The sequence below is a fragment of the Canis lupus genome, chromosome 4 (assembly GCF_048164855.1).
Source record: "Canis lupus baileyi chromosome 4, mCanLup2.hap1, whole genome shotgun sequence".
Classification (NCBI taxonomy): domain Eukaryota; kingdom Metazoa; phylum Chordata; class Mammalia; order Carnivora; family Canidae; genus Canis; species Canis lupus.
Genome location: NC_132841.1, coordinates 21,119,715 through 21,133,006, shown reverse-complemented (window position 1 = coordinate 21,133,006; position 13,292 = coordinate 21,119,715). Strand labels below are relative to the sequence as shown.

The following is a 13,292-nucleotide window of genomic DNA, read 5'->3' as shown; positions in this document are numbered from 1 at the left end:
CCCTTGGAACCTGTCACTCTTCTCCCTGGGACTTGCTTGCACAGATCTCTTTAGAACTCCCTCCTCAGATTCCAAAGCATCTATGTAAACCAAGTGTTGCCTTTCCCAAAATAGCTGACACAGGCACCATCATAACACACTTTCAAAGTAGATACTTCATTTCTTGAATCATTGACCTGAAATTAGGGATCCAGATATCCCAGCATTTTAATAACAAAAAAAATCCATAATTCATTTATGTCTCCTAATGGCAGGATTCCTTTTTCGTTTCCATTTAGAGTTTCTTTTTATCATTTTAGCCTTGTTTTCAGACACCATGAACACCTTAATCGATTGACTTTCCATCTTTTTCTTAAACAATTTACTTGGAGGTAACTATAACTAGCAATTTTTGAGTGTTTATTGTTTGGTAGGCCCAGCTACAGATGACTCAAGGCATTAAATCACAAGAATCTCTCTTAAGTAACATTATCCTATTTTATTGAGGTTCAAGAAGATTGAGGAATTTCCCAACCCCATACAGCGGGTCAGTAGCAGAGCCAAACTTTGAAATCAGGCTCGCTCCAGCTCCCCCATGCTCCATCATTCTATTATGCTCTCCCTCAACTGCATGGCATCAATTCAGACACAGAGGCTAGTAGGGAAGGGAAATGAGTACTCAGGAGAGAGAGGCCTTTTACAGTTTATCAAGCTATGATGAACACAGCATTTGCCTTTAAAAAAAAAATCACACTGTAGATGGCATTAGCCCCACTACTTCAAACAAAAAGATGTAACTATAGTAAGTTCTGGTCCAGTTATAAATCACTGTGTAATCTTGGGAAAGTGTCCCTCTCTGGGCCTCATCAGTAAAATAAGTGGGTTTAAACCTTAGGATCTACCCTTTGAGATCATGAGACTTGAGTATTCTTTTATTTGTCTTATCTACGGAGAATAGGAAGCTACATACTGCAAAAGGCCAGGAAGGATCTAGCCCAGGGAAGAGTGAGACCACCGCGGTATGGCCACTTGCCTTGGGATGACTTGAGACACCTCTGCTGCCTCTTCACTTGGTCTCACTCTCATTTTCCCAAAAGGACAACATATGCTGCCTTGCAAACCAACTGTAGATTCCTGGCACAAAGCAGTAGTGGGTGGGTGTTTAGCTCTTTTCTTCCTTGGGAACAATGCTCTGGGTAACAGTTCTTTAGTTGGTTAGTTAGAGTCCTGAGAACGGAAAGAGACAAAAGATGCATTTGTCATATCAAGAGTCACCAAAGGACTGGCAGGGGGAGAACGTGCGCTGGCGTGCTGTGGATAGAAAGGCATGGGCCTTGTTTCCAATGAAGAGGATTGTACGGTGGCCTTGTGGGCAAGGCTTGGGGCACTTGGTACCCTAGACATGAAAAAGGTGCTGTATGGCTATGAAGTTCTTGATCCTACTCATAGGAACCTCATAAAAACCTTGGGTGAGGGGCAGGAATCATGGCAATGGTAAAAAAAAAGGATGGTGGGAACAGTGATGAATGCTGGCCCATGTGCACAGAGCCCTCATCATACTTATCAGGTACTGTACATTGACTCTGGAAGTTTCCCCAGAATGCTAGGAAACAGAAACCATTTTCTTGTGCCAAGGGAAGCTGAAGCTTACAGAAACTAAGTCAAATGCTCATAGAAATGGGCAGTGAGGGGGGCACTTGACAGGACGAGCACTGGATGTTATACTATACATTGGCAAATTGAACTCCAATAAAAAAATATACAAAAAAAAAAAAAGAAATGCAACAGTAATACACATGAAAATGTAGCAGAATGGAGCTTTGGATTCAGGTCTCTCCCTTCCTGGGGCTTTAACTTTTTATCTTTTGGGTGCAGTAGCTGAGGCTTAGAGCAAGCAAAACCAACTCAGGTTTTACAATCTACAGAGAGATGAAATACTCAGACTAGTGGGTAAAGTAGAGAAGACAAATATCTGGTTGATGCCAGCCAGAGCTGGGGTAGACCTGAGCCAAAATTCCTAGAGAATGTCACCTCCTTTCTTCCTCTTCCCCGCATGAGGCACTTCTTTGGGGACAAAAGCCACTGTTCTTCCACTCTCTTCCATAATCCTGGGGATGACCAACCACGATTCCCCCACCCAGCCACTTTACCTTTTTCCTACTGTTCTTAAACCCTTCCTTCAGAGAGCTTTCCTTATAGTCTCTTAGGGGAGAGAGGTGTTAAGAAATCACGTTAATTACCTAAATTGTGACTTATAACTGGTAACTATCACGAGGAAGTATAGAAAGCCATAACATCTAATCCTGGGGTTCATGGAAGGCTTCCCAGAGAGGTGACTTTGGATCTGGGACACATTGGTCTAGGCCAGGGTTTTCTTTAAAACCCCTGAGGCAAGGACAAATGAGCCTAAATAAAAGAGGAGGAGGAAGTGGTAAAGAAGGAGGGTGTGCTTTATAATTTATTAACTCACCCCCTGCAGACTTGGGCCTTGCTGAGAGTAGGCTGGCCTGGGTCTCTACCCTCTAGGACAGTGGTTCTCAAAGTGCCTAGATGAGTGGCAGCAGCATTTCCTGGGAACTTGTTAAAAATGAACATTCTCAGGCCCTGCCACAGACATATCAGATTGGAAAACTTTGGGGGAGAAGCCAATGATCTGTGCTTAATAAGCCCCCTTGGCCTTTCTGCCACCTGCTCAAGTTGAGAGCCACATTCCCTATGTCGACAGTCAAGTGCATTCACTCATCAAAAGTATAATAGACCCTGGTTCTCTTCCACTCTCTCATGCTCTCCACATGGAAGAGGAATTCACAGATGATATTTTGAGAGAACACCGAACAAGGAATCAGTAGCCATAGAGAGAAATGGGACCAGCTGTCTAATGGGGTTAGAGGTGGATAAAACACAAGGATTTTAGCCATTTAGAGATTAATTTCCCAGGGGGTGAGACTCCAGGAGGTGAAAGCATATTCCCTGAGACCTGGAAAGAACCTAGCATATCATGTCCCACTCCCATCCCCATCCAAGACAATACCTGGTATGCAGGATCTCAGCCTTAAAAGCAGGTTTTTTCCACTGGTGGCTGGCTGTGCCTGACTTCTTTCTGTTGGCCTTAGGGCTCTGGACTCTTGCATAAACCCCTTTCTTCCCTCCCACTACCTCCCAAGGATGCTTATTTGTGGTTCTTAGCAAAGACACAATCACTGACCAACTAAATACAAGAGAAGACCCCAGACTTATAAATGTTCTGATTAAAGCAAGAATAAACATAATAGCAACTTCAAGTACATGTGGCCTTCAGCTGGGCAGGCTGACACAGGATGGCTGTGCAGACTGGCCCACATTCTGAAGAATGTTAAATTAAGGTCACAAGGATCTGATTCCTAACTCTGGTCCGAGCCTCGGATGCTCCCCAACTCACTGACATCCCTCTCATGTGCTTTTGTTTCAGTCTTGCATTCTTGACTTGGACCATATATTTAAACTGCCAATGCTTATGTGTATTTACTACTTCACAGCCATGACCTCTTAGTTTCTGGAGTAAACTCTCCTCAGAACATGCTTCTTGTGTCACTCTGAAGTTCCTCACCACATCTAACCAAGTGCATGTTTATTCACACATTCATTTAACCATTCTGCACATCCAGTCCCAGGCTACTTGTGAATGGATACTACCCAATTTTTTCTCCAAATTGAGAAACCAAAGCTTAGACAAGTTCTACTCCAACAAATATGCTAACAAAAGACCCAACTCAGGGAAAACAAAATTTGGCAGAGTATAAAAAGGCAACTTAAATCTGAAGAAAACTTTCAGATTTCTCTGCCAATAGCCCAGGAAGTCGACAGAGAGATGATTAGCACATTTCAGAGAGAGCCAGACTGAGGCCCAGGAAGAAACACAACACAGGGACCTGCCTCTCAGCCTGGTCATCCCACCACCAGTCAGTACCTCCCAGGGCTGGGAAAGCTCTCAGGGACACCACTATCTGGAAATGACGTCAGCCCTTGAGTGATGATAGGGAACTTATCACCAACCGAAACAAAACCTTGAAAGAAACTTACTATGAAATGGGTCTCTGACACTTCTTGCATAAAGATGGTCTTTGGAGAATCACATCGAGATAAAAGCTCACTCCTCTGGGGCTGGAATCACAGCTTCTCTATGCCCTCTATGATGTCGGACAAAAATGTGGCCACAAGCTCTTAAACCGGCTTTCCGCCAAATGCTGGAGAGAGAGCTCATTTGCCCACCACCCCGTAACAACTGAAGCCAAATCTCCATTTCATTTTTACCACAAAAAAGACTCCATCCTACCACAACAGTCTTTTGAATTCAAGCCTCTTCACAGAGGAAGCAAAAGACTTCCTATCTCAAGCAAAAAATGCCAGCTATGTGCTCCCACAGGGTTCCAGTGCCCTGGAGGCGCAGGGCACCAGGGCTATCACAATAACCTCCCAGCTGATCTACAATTCAATTCTCTTTTGTATAGAACTCAAGACACTGTCCAACAGTTTAGATCCCAAGCTTCAATCCCAGGACAGTCCACCCTGTTCTCTCCGCCAGAAGCAGACTCAGAAATTTAGACAGACTAGGATCTTGGGACCAGACACTGGCCACATACATAATCTTAACTCTCTCAGAGGAGGGATAAATTCTCAATTTGACCCAGTAAGTGCTGCCTTTTGTGTAACAGGCATAGGAGGGAAAGGATGTGAGTGAGTGGTGGGGGCTGGGAGCAGATTTGAACTATGAAGTCCTCAAACAGACAAAACACAGATTAAGCACACATACACTCAAGAAAAATGAGCCAGGCAGCCATAGTGTCAGCAGTAAGTGTTTAATAGTAAGTATTTTAGTTATCAGAAGAAATGCAGGTGATTCTAAGAAGATGGATTTGACCTGGGATATTGACTAACCTGTCAATTTCCCTGGGAAATGTCAATCTCCTTTCCTCTGGCCTCTCAGGCCTAATCCCACCATCAGATTTATATCTTCACCCAGCCCTCCCCCCATTCCTTCACAGTTGACTATAAAACACTGTGTTTTTATCAGCAGTAAGGTACCTGGTGGATAATATTTCATTTAGACCTATAAGAAGCTATTAAAAAAGGGAAAAGGTGACATAAATCAAAATGGTTATCCATAATGTATTGTTAAGCCAAAAAAGTTACAGAGTAATGTATAAAATCCCATTTTTATTACCGCTGCTACAAAGAAAAACAACCATATCCACATGTATCAACTAACTATAGGAAATGTCTGATTGAGTAGGTGAAAGATGGTGAAGGTTAGAGAAAAATGATGTAAAATCTTCTCCTGCCTCTCCCTGCATATAACCTGAGACAGTTACTTCCTGCTTCTTTGCTAGGGGCAGGAATATCTCAGATTCCAGCACAGGGGTTCATGGAGTAAAATAGGGGCAGAAGGCCTGCTTGAGCAAAGAGCCAGAAAAGCAAGTGAGGCTTGACCAGCCTCAGGTATTACTCACAGAGCCCCAAGGGCTGGAGATGGTAACCCAGTGAGATATTCCCTCCCAGTACTGCTTCTTCCCCAGAGACTAAAGGTCAACCCCCAAAACCCTAACCAAGGAGAATACTTGGGGCTAACAGAAATGTTTAACTGGGGGCTTGGGGGTCCAGGACCCTACATCCTATGGCTCTTCCTCTCCCATCTCTATGAATTCACTGGGACTAACTCAGATTAGGCTCCAGCCTTAGGCTCTAACCCAGTACACATTCTAAATCAGAGTAGTAGATAACCCTTAGGTGAAGAAGCTCACCAAGCAACTAATTAGATATATGAGGAACAAAACTATCTGAAAAGAACATCAACAAACCAGGTAACATATACCATTTGAAGCAGAAATATTAGAATAGGCATACAAGAATGTAAAATAAAGATGATAGATATACTTAATTATTTAAATAAAATTTAAAAGTTGATAGATCTATTTAATGAGATAAAGAAGAATAGCATGAAATAAAATGAAATTATTTTAAAAATCTAGAGGTATTATACATGAAAAACATAATACAGAGTTGAAAAACAATATAATAGGAAATTATATACATATATATATATATATATATATATATATATGTATATATCTGTGTGTGTGCCCTCACATGTGTGGCACCAAAACATAGGCCATGAAAGAAAAACTAACAAATTAAAGTAAACCCCATTAAAATTAAAAACATTTGCTCTTTGGGAGACATTGTTAAGAAAATAAAACGCAAAATGTAATAAATGGATACATCTATTAGAATGGATACAGCTGAAGAATGAATTGCTGAATTGAGAAACTCTCTTAGTAAGTGGTAGGGAAAGAAAAAGAAAATAGAAAAGTTAAACAAATGAAGGATAGAAGTAGAAGTGTCAATATTTTGATAATAGGAGTCACAGAAAAAGAAAAAACAATAGAAAATATTTGGGAAAAAAAAGATACATTTCCTACAATTAAGAAACAAAATGAAGGACTTCAGATTGAAAAGGCCACAGAGTGCTAAACAAAAGGTATAAGGCAGGGAGTACATGCTCAATGGTAAAGATTTGACTGCAAAAGATATAAGGGAAAATCCATCTCACATTACAGGATATCATAGAGAAAATTCTAAAAACTTCTAGAGCGACACAAAAATCACCCAAAAGGAAATAAGAGCTAGTTTGACAGTAGGTTTCTCAACAGTGACAGTGAGATAAAACAATGGGTTTAATGAATTGAAGGAAAGGATTCTTGAATCTAGACTTTTATATCCAGCCAAATTATCACTTAAATATGAGAGCATAATAAAAATACCTTTAAGTATATAAGTCCTCAACTTGCCACATAAAGTCTCTCCTTGAAAATATTTTTGAAGAAAGTAGCCAGATAAGTGAACGTTTATCAATAACAACACAGAACTAAGATTCTATACAATGGCAACGTGGCAAGTCACAGGAGTAGAAGAGACCAAAGTACATGAAAGCATGCTAAAATACTTGTCTTCTTTGGAAAAAGATTTATCTATCAACCTCCCAATTCCATAGCCCCCCCCCAAAAAAAAGGAGAAGAAAAGAGAAAAATGAAATATATGTAAAAAGAAACATAGGTAAAAATAGATTAAAATAGACATAAAAATAAAGATGGTAGAAAAAAGTTTGAATATATTAAAAATTATATAAATGTTAATGTACTAAACAACAAAAATATTGCCAAATACTATTTAGAAGAGGTATGTCTGAAGCATGACAGGAGAGTTGAATAAAAAAAAGATATATCAGGTGACTTACTTATCAAAAGAAAGCTGGTGAGTTAATATCAAACAATATAGACTATAAAATGAAAGGTATCATTAGACAAACAATTCACTACAAGAATGTTAAAATTTTAACTTATAAAGAAGATACTAAAATGTTCATAAATTGGCCTTTAGGGGTGGGGTGCCTGGGTGACTCAGTCAATTTAGCATCTGTCTTTGGCTCTGGTCCTGATCCCAAGGTCCTGAGGTAGAGTTCCTCATCTGGCTCCCAGCTCAGGGGGGGGAGTCTGCTTATCCCTCTCCCTCTGCCCCTACCCCCTGCTTGTGCATGCTCTCTCTCTCTCTCTGAAACAAATAAAATCTTTTTTATAATTGCCCTTTAAATAGTTAAAGTAAAAATTGTTAGACCTATTGGACATCTAACAAATCCACATTTTAAGAAGAGATTTAAATATATTTCTGTCTGTTGCTAGGTCAAGCAAACAAGCCAAGTCAACAAAGACATAGAAGAGCTGAACAACAAAATTATAAGTCTAATCTAATAGACATATATAGAATTCTTTATTTAACAGAGAATATATATTATTTTTAAACACACATAAAATATTAGCAAAGTAACCCTTAACAGATTTCTAAAAAATAAATACAATATAGACCAGGGGTTAGCAAACTATAGTCTGCAGGCCAAATCCAGTCTGCCACCTAGTTTTATTTTTATTTTTTTTTAATATTTTATTTATTTATTCATGAGAGACTCACAAAGAGAGAGGCAGAGACACAGGCAGAGGGAGAAGCAGGCTCCATGCAGGGAGCCCGATGTGAGACTCGATCCCTCGTCTCCAGGATCACACCCTGGGCTGAAGGTGGGGCTAAACCGCTGAGCCACCTGGGCTGCCCCCTGCCACCTAGTTTTATAAATAAAGTTTTATTTGAACACAGCCATACCCATTCATTTACATATTGTCTACAGTGACTGTATGGTCATTTATAGAGCTACAATGATACAGACCATATGGTCCATAAATCCTAAAATATTTATTTTCTGGCCCTTCACAGGATAAGTTTGCCCAATCCCATAGTCTATGATCAACACACAATTAAGTCAGGAGTTAACAAAAAAAATTATAAATTTTAAAGCTTCATGTTTTGGAAATTATGAAGGTAAAAACTTAGAAGCTCTTTTTTAAATTTTATTTTTAAGATTTTATTTGAAAGAGCATGAGCAGGGGGAAGGATAGAGAAAGAATCTCAAGAAGACTCTATGCTGAGTGAGAGCCCAATATGGGGCTCAATCTCACAACACTGAGATTATGACCTAAGCTGACATTAAGAGACAGAAACTTAACAGACTGAGCCCCCCAGGTGCTCAGAAACTTGTTTAAATAACTAATAAGTAAAATAAGAAATCATAATGGGAATTCAAAATATTTGAAACTGATGGTTAAGATGTAGAAGGTAGCAGCAGATCACTGTATTCACTGTAACAATTGGGGGGGAAATGGATAAACTGAGAAAAATCACATTTCTTTTTAAAGATATTGGAAAGCTATAGATATGAAGAAGTCTAATGGAACTAAATATCAAGCAGAAAGAACTCTTCTAAGATGAATTGGAGATTAGTGACTGCTTTCCTCTCTGAGGCATTTGCTGAATCTGGGCATGGACTCCTAGAAATTGGACTCATCAGAGCAAAGGCAAACCTGCTGAGAGAGAGAGAATGAGAAAAAAAAAGGCAGTTTTTAATGGCCATGTAGGCTGGCTTAATAAAGTAGAATCTCAAGAAGTCTCAGATGCACAGCTGGTTTCCCTACCTGCCAGTCCTCCCCCACAGGATTTATACTATGTTCTGTGCAATAGAGGAGTCTATGGGTTAGAACATAAATTCAGGGAAAGATTTTCTGAAATACTATGAGAAAGAGAAGTCTGCTTGAAAAGAAGGCCTGCAATAAGCACAAATTAAGCATCAATCTTAAGATATTTGAAACTAAAAGTAAACTGATCCAGCTCAATATCAAACTGGATTGAAGTAATGAGTCTATCATTTCAGCTATCTCAGAGAAGAAAGGGTTGTTCTCTTTCTGGGAAAAAAATAACATCTACTTCAGATTATATGGATATTACTATACAAGACAGAGAAAAATAGAGAAAAGTAGAAAAAATAGTAGGAAATTGGACCTATAAGCAAGAGAAAATATAGACAATAAAAAGAGTCTCACAGGTCATCCAGAATTGGAATTAGAGTAACAGACAAGGACTTTAAAATAACTATTATAAATATGTTAAAGAAAATAAAAGACAAGATGGGCAAAATGGATGAAATGATAAAGAATGCCAACAAAGGAATTGAATTGCTAAAAAAAGGGGGGGGATATTCTACAATTGAAGAAACACAATATTTTAAATTAAGAATTAGTTAATCCATCTTTACACTTCCCCTATGCCTCACTCCAGGTTGCTGTGTCTCCCAGACAGGAGTTTGTGCACACATCTGGTACCCTAGGCTTTGCAATTGCCTCCCAGAACACATTGATTATGTGGCTCTGGTGGTCAGTGGGCCTTACATTCCAGGGTCTCACAGAACTGTAACAAACAAACAAACAAAAACAAATTTTAACTGCCTATCCCCTCAGGGAACAGCACAGAGGCAGTAGACTGAACCATCCAGTTTTTCCACTTAAGGCCCTTTTTTAAAGATCTTAAGATCTTAAAACTGCCATCTGAGGGTCACTAATTTAACACAAATCTAGGAGCCAACTGCAATCCCCTTCAGAGAAAGAGGAGGCTGGCTAGTGCCATGTTAACACTCCCTCTACCCTGCCTCAAATCTCTTGTGTCTCCATAAAAGGAACTTGTGAGTATGTCTGGCACCCTGGTTTTTGTGGCTGTGGCCCAGAAGATACAACTCTTAGATAGCCTAGCTTTGGTGGCCGGTATGACTTGTGTTCACGGGTTCAATAGGATTCTAGCAAACACAGAAATAGTTCTTAACTGGCTATCCTCCCAGGGATCAGGTGCAGAAGAAACAAAGAGAAATAATCATCTCCCAGTATTCCCCTGAAAGAGGTGTACTTGCATACTTTAAAAGCTGCCGCCTGAGAGTCCAGCTTCCGATCAGCCTACATCTCGGTGCTGACTGAAATTCTTTCTTCTGGGACACTGACACGCCTTGGCACACCCTCAGGAACTGGGAGCCCCTAAGAACAAAGAAGGCTGCTTGGACAATTATAAAGGTTTGAGAGACAACCAAAAGCTAGGGTAGGATTGAATGATAAGTTCATCTCCTATATGAAGCCACTTTTTCAAGACTGGGAGAGGCAGCTGTATTATCTAATGCATAGAAACCAACTTAGATAGTCAAGGAAAATGAAGAAGCAGAAGAATACATTCCAAATGAAATAAAAAGATAAAGCCCCAGAAAAAGACCTTAATGAAACAGAGTAAAGGGGTTTAACTAATAAAGAGTTCAAAATAGTGGTCATAAAAAGGCTCATCAGGAGAACAATGAAAAAACAAAATGAAAACTTCAACTAAGAGATTTAAAATATAAGAAAATACCAAACAGAAATCATACAGCTGAAGAATACAAGAATTAAACTGAAAAATTCAATAAGAGGGCTCAACATCAGACTAGATGAAACAGAAGAAAGGAGCAGCAAACTGAAAGACCTGGCATCTTTCATCCAATGCATCCAATCAAAGGAGCAAAAAGAAAAAAGAGAGAAAAAGACTGATTTAACAGCCGTATATAGAACATTCCATCCAAAAGCAACAGAAAACATACTCTTTCCTAGTGCACATGGAACATTCTCCAGGATAGATCATATTTTAGGTCACAAAACAAGTCTTAATAAATTTAAGAAGACCCAAATTATATCAAGCACCTTTTTTGACCACCATGGCATAAAACTAGAAATCAATTACAAGAAGAAAACTGGAAAATTCACAAATACATGGAGAATAAACAACATGCTACTGAACAACCAATATCAAAAGACAAGAAATCAAAAAGAGAAGTCAAAAATATCTTGAGATAAATGAAAACAGAAATACAATATACCAAAACTCACAGGATGCAGCAAAGAGCAGTTCTAAGAGGCAAATTCATAGCGATAAACACCTACATTAAGAAACAAGAAAGATGTCAAATAAACTACCTAACTTTACACTTAAAGGAAGTAGAAAAAGAGTCCAAAGTTAGTAGAAGGAAGGAAATAACAAAGATCAGAATGGAAACCAATGAAATAGAGACTTAAAAAGCAGTAGAAAAGATCAATGAGAGGATCCCTGGGTGGCTCAGCAGTTTAGCGCCGCCTTCAGCCCAGGACATGATCCTGGAGTCCCAGGATTGAGTCCCACATCAGGCTCCCTACATGGAGTCTGCTTCTCCCTCTGTCTATGTCTCTGCCTCTCTCTCTCTGTCTCTCATGAATAAATAAATAAAATCTTAAAAAAGAAAAGATTAATGACACAAAAAGCTATTTTTTTAAAGATAAACTAAACAAACCTTTAGCTAGATTCCCAGGAAAAAATAAAGAGGATCAAATAAATAAAATCATAAATGAAAGAGGTGATGGTATAACTGATACCACAGAAATACAAAAGTCTACAAGATTCTATATGAAGAGTTATATGCCAACAAATTGAAAAACTCAGATGTAAATTCCTAGAAACATAAAACTATCAAGACTAAACCATGAAAAATGTAAAATCTGAACAGCCCATACCTTTATGGCCAATTAATTTTCAAAGGGAAAAGGACAGTATCTTTAATAAATTGTGTTGGGAAAATTCAGCAGCCATGTGCAAAAATGTGAAACTGGAGCTCTATCTTCAACCAAACACAAAATGAACTCAAAATGGTTTAAAGACTTGAAGATAAGGCCTGAAGACATAAAATTCCAGAAAACAAAGGGTAAGCTCTTTGACATTATAGTCTTAGCAATGATTTTTTTTTATTTGAAACTGAAAGCAAAGGCAAAAAAAGCAAAAATAAACAAGTGTGACTATATCAAACTAAAATGCTTCTGTACAGGAAAGGGAACCATCAACAAAAGGAAAAGGCAACTAAAGAATGAAAGAATATATTTTTAAATTATATATCTGATAAGCGCTTAACATCCAAAATATTTTTTTAAAAATTTATTTATTTATTTGAGAGATAGAGAGAAAGAGAGTGCACATGAGCCAGGCAAGGGTAGAGGGAGAGGGAGAAGCAGACTCCCCACTGAACAGGGAGCCTGATGCAGGGCTTATTGTGGAGGTTGATCCCACAACCCTGAGCCCAAAACAAGAGTCAGATGTCCAAGCAGCTGAACCACCCAGGCACCCCACTTAATATCCAAAATATTTTAGAAACACATACAACTCATTAGGAAAAAATCTAATTAAAATATGGACAAGTATCTGAATAGACATTTTTCCAGAGAAGACATAAAAATGGCCAACAGGTACATGAAAATGTGCTCAACATCACTCATCAGGGAAATGCAAATCAAAATCACAATGTGGCATCACCACACATCTGTTAGTCTGGTTGTTATAAAAAAGACAAGAAATTACAAGTGTTGGATAGGATATGGAAAAAAGGGAACCAACCCCGTGCACTGTTGGTGAGAATATAAATTGGTTTAGCTATTGTGGAAACCAGTATGGAGGTTCTGCAAAAAAAAAAAAAAACTAAAACTACTCTATGACCCAGCAATTCTACTTCTTAATATTAATTCAAAAGAAATGGAATTACTATCTCAAAGAGATATCTGTACCTTCAAGTCCATTGCCGCATTATTTACAATAGCCAAGATATAAAAACATTCATTGATATTGATAGACCTGTGTCTATCAATGACTGAATAAAGAAAATGTGGTTTTCGTATATAAGGGAATATTATTCAGCCGTTAAAAAGGAAATCCTGCCTTTTGCAACAACATGGAGATTGAGAGTATTATGTTAAGCTAAATAAATTGGCCAGAGAAAGACAAATTCCTTATGATTTTAATTATATGTGGAATCTAAAAAAACTTGAATTCATAGATACAGAGAACAGATAAGTGGTTACTAGAGGTGGGGGTTGGAG

General features: G+C 38.7%; 1 protein-coding gene across 3 annotated transcripts in view; it reads right to left on the bottom strand.

Moving 5' to 3' along the window:
* Positions 1-13,292, bottom strand: part of HK1 (hexokinase 1) — a 119,906-nt gene that overhangs the window by 94,119 nt on the left and 12,495 nt on the right. The window contains exons 2-3 of one of the 3 annotated variants that reach the window (XM_072823396.1): positions 10,296-10,412; positions 1,013-1,206 (exon numbers count right to left, since the gene is read on the bottom strand). The exons of 1 other annotated variant lie outside the window; for it this stretch is intronic. The gene's annotated coding sequence lies outside the window, so the exon portion shown is untranslated. The remainder of the gene's footprint in view (positions 1-1,012; positions 1,207-10,295; positions 10,413-13,292) is intronic. One more of the 3 variants, XM_072823395.1, reaches the window with a different exon arrangement.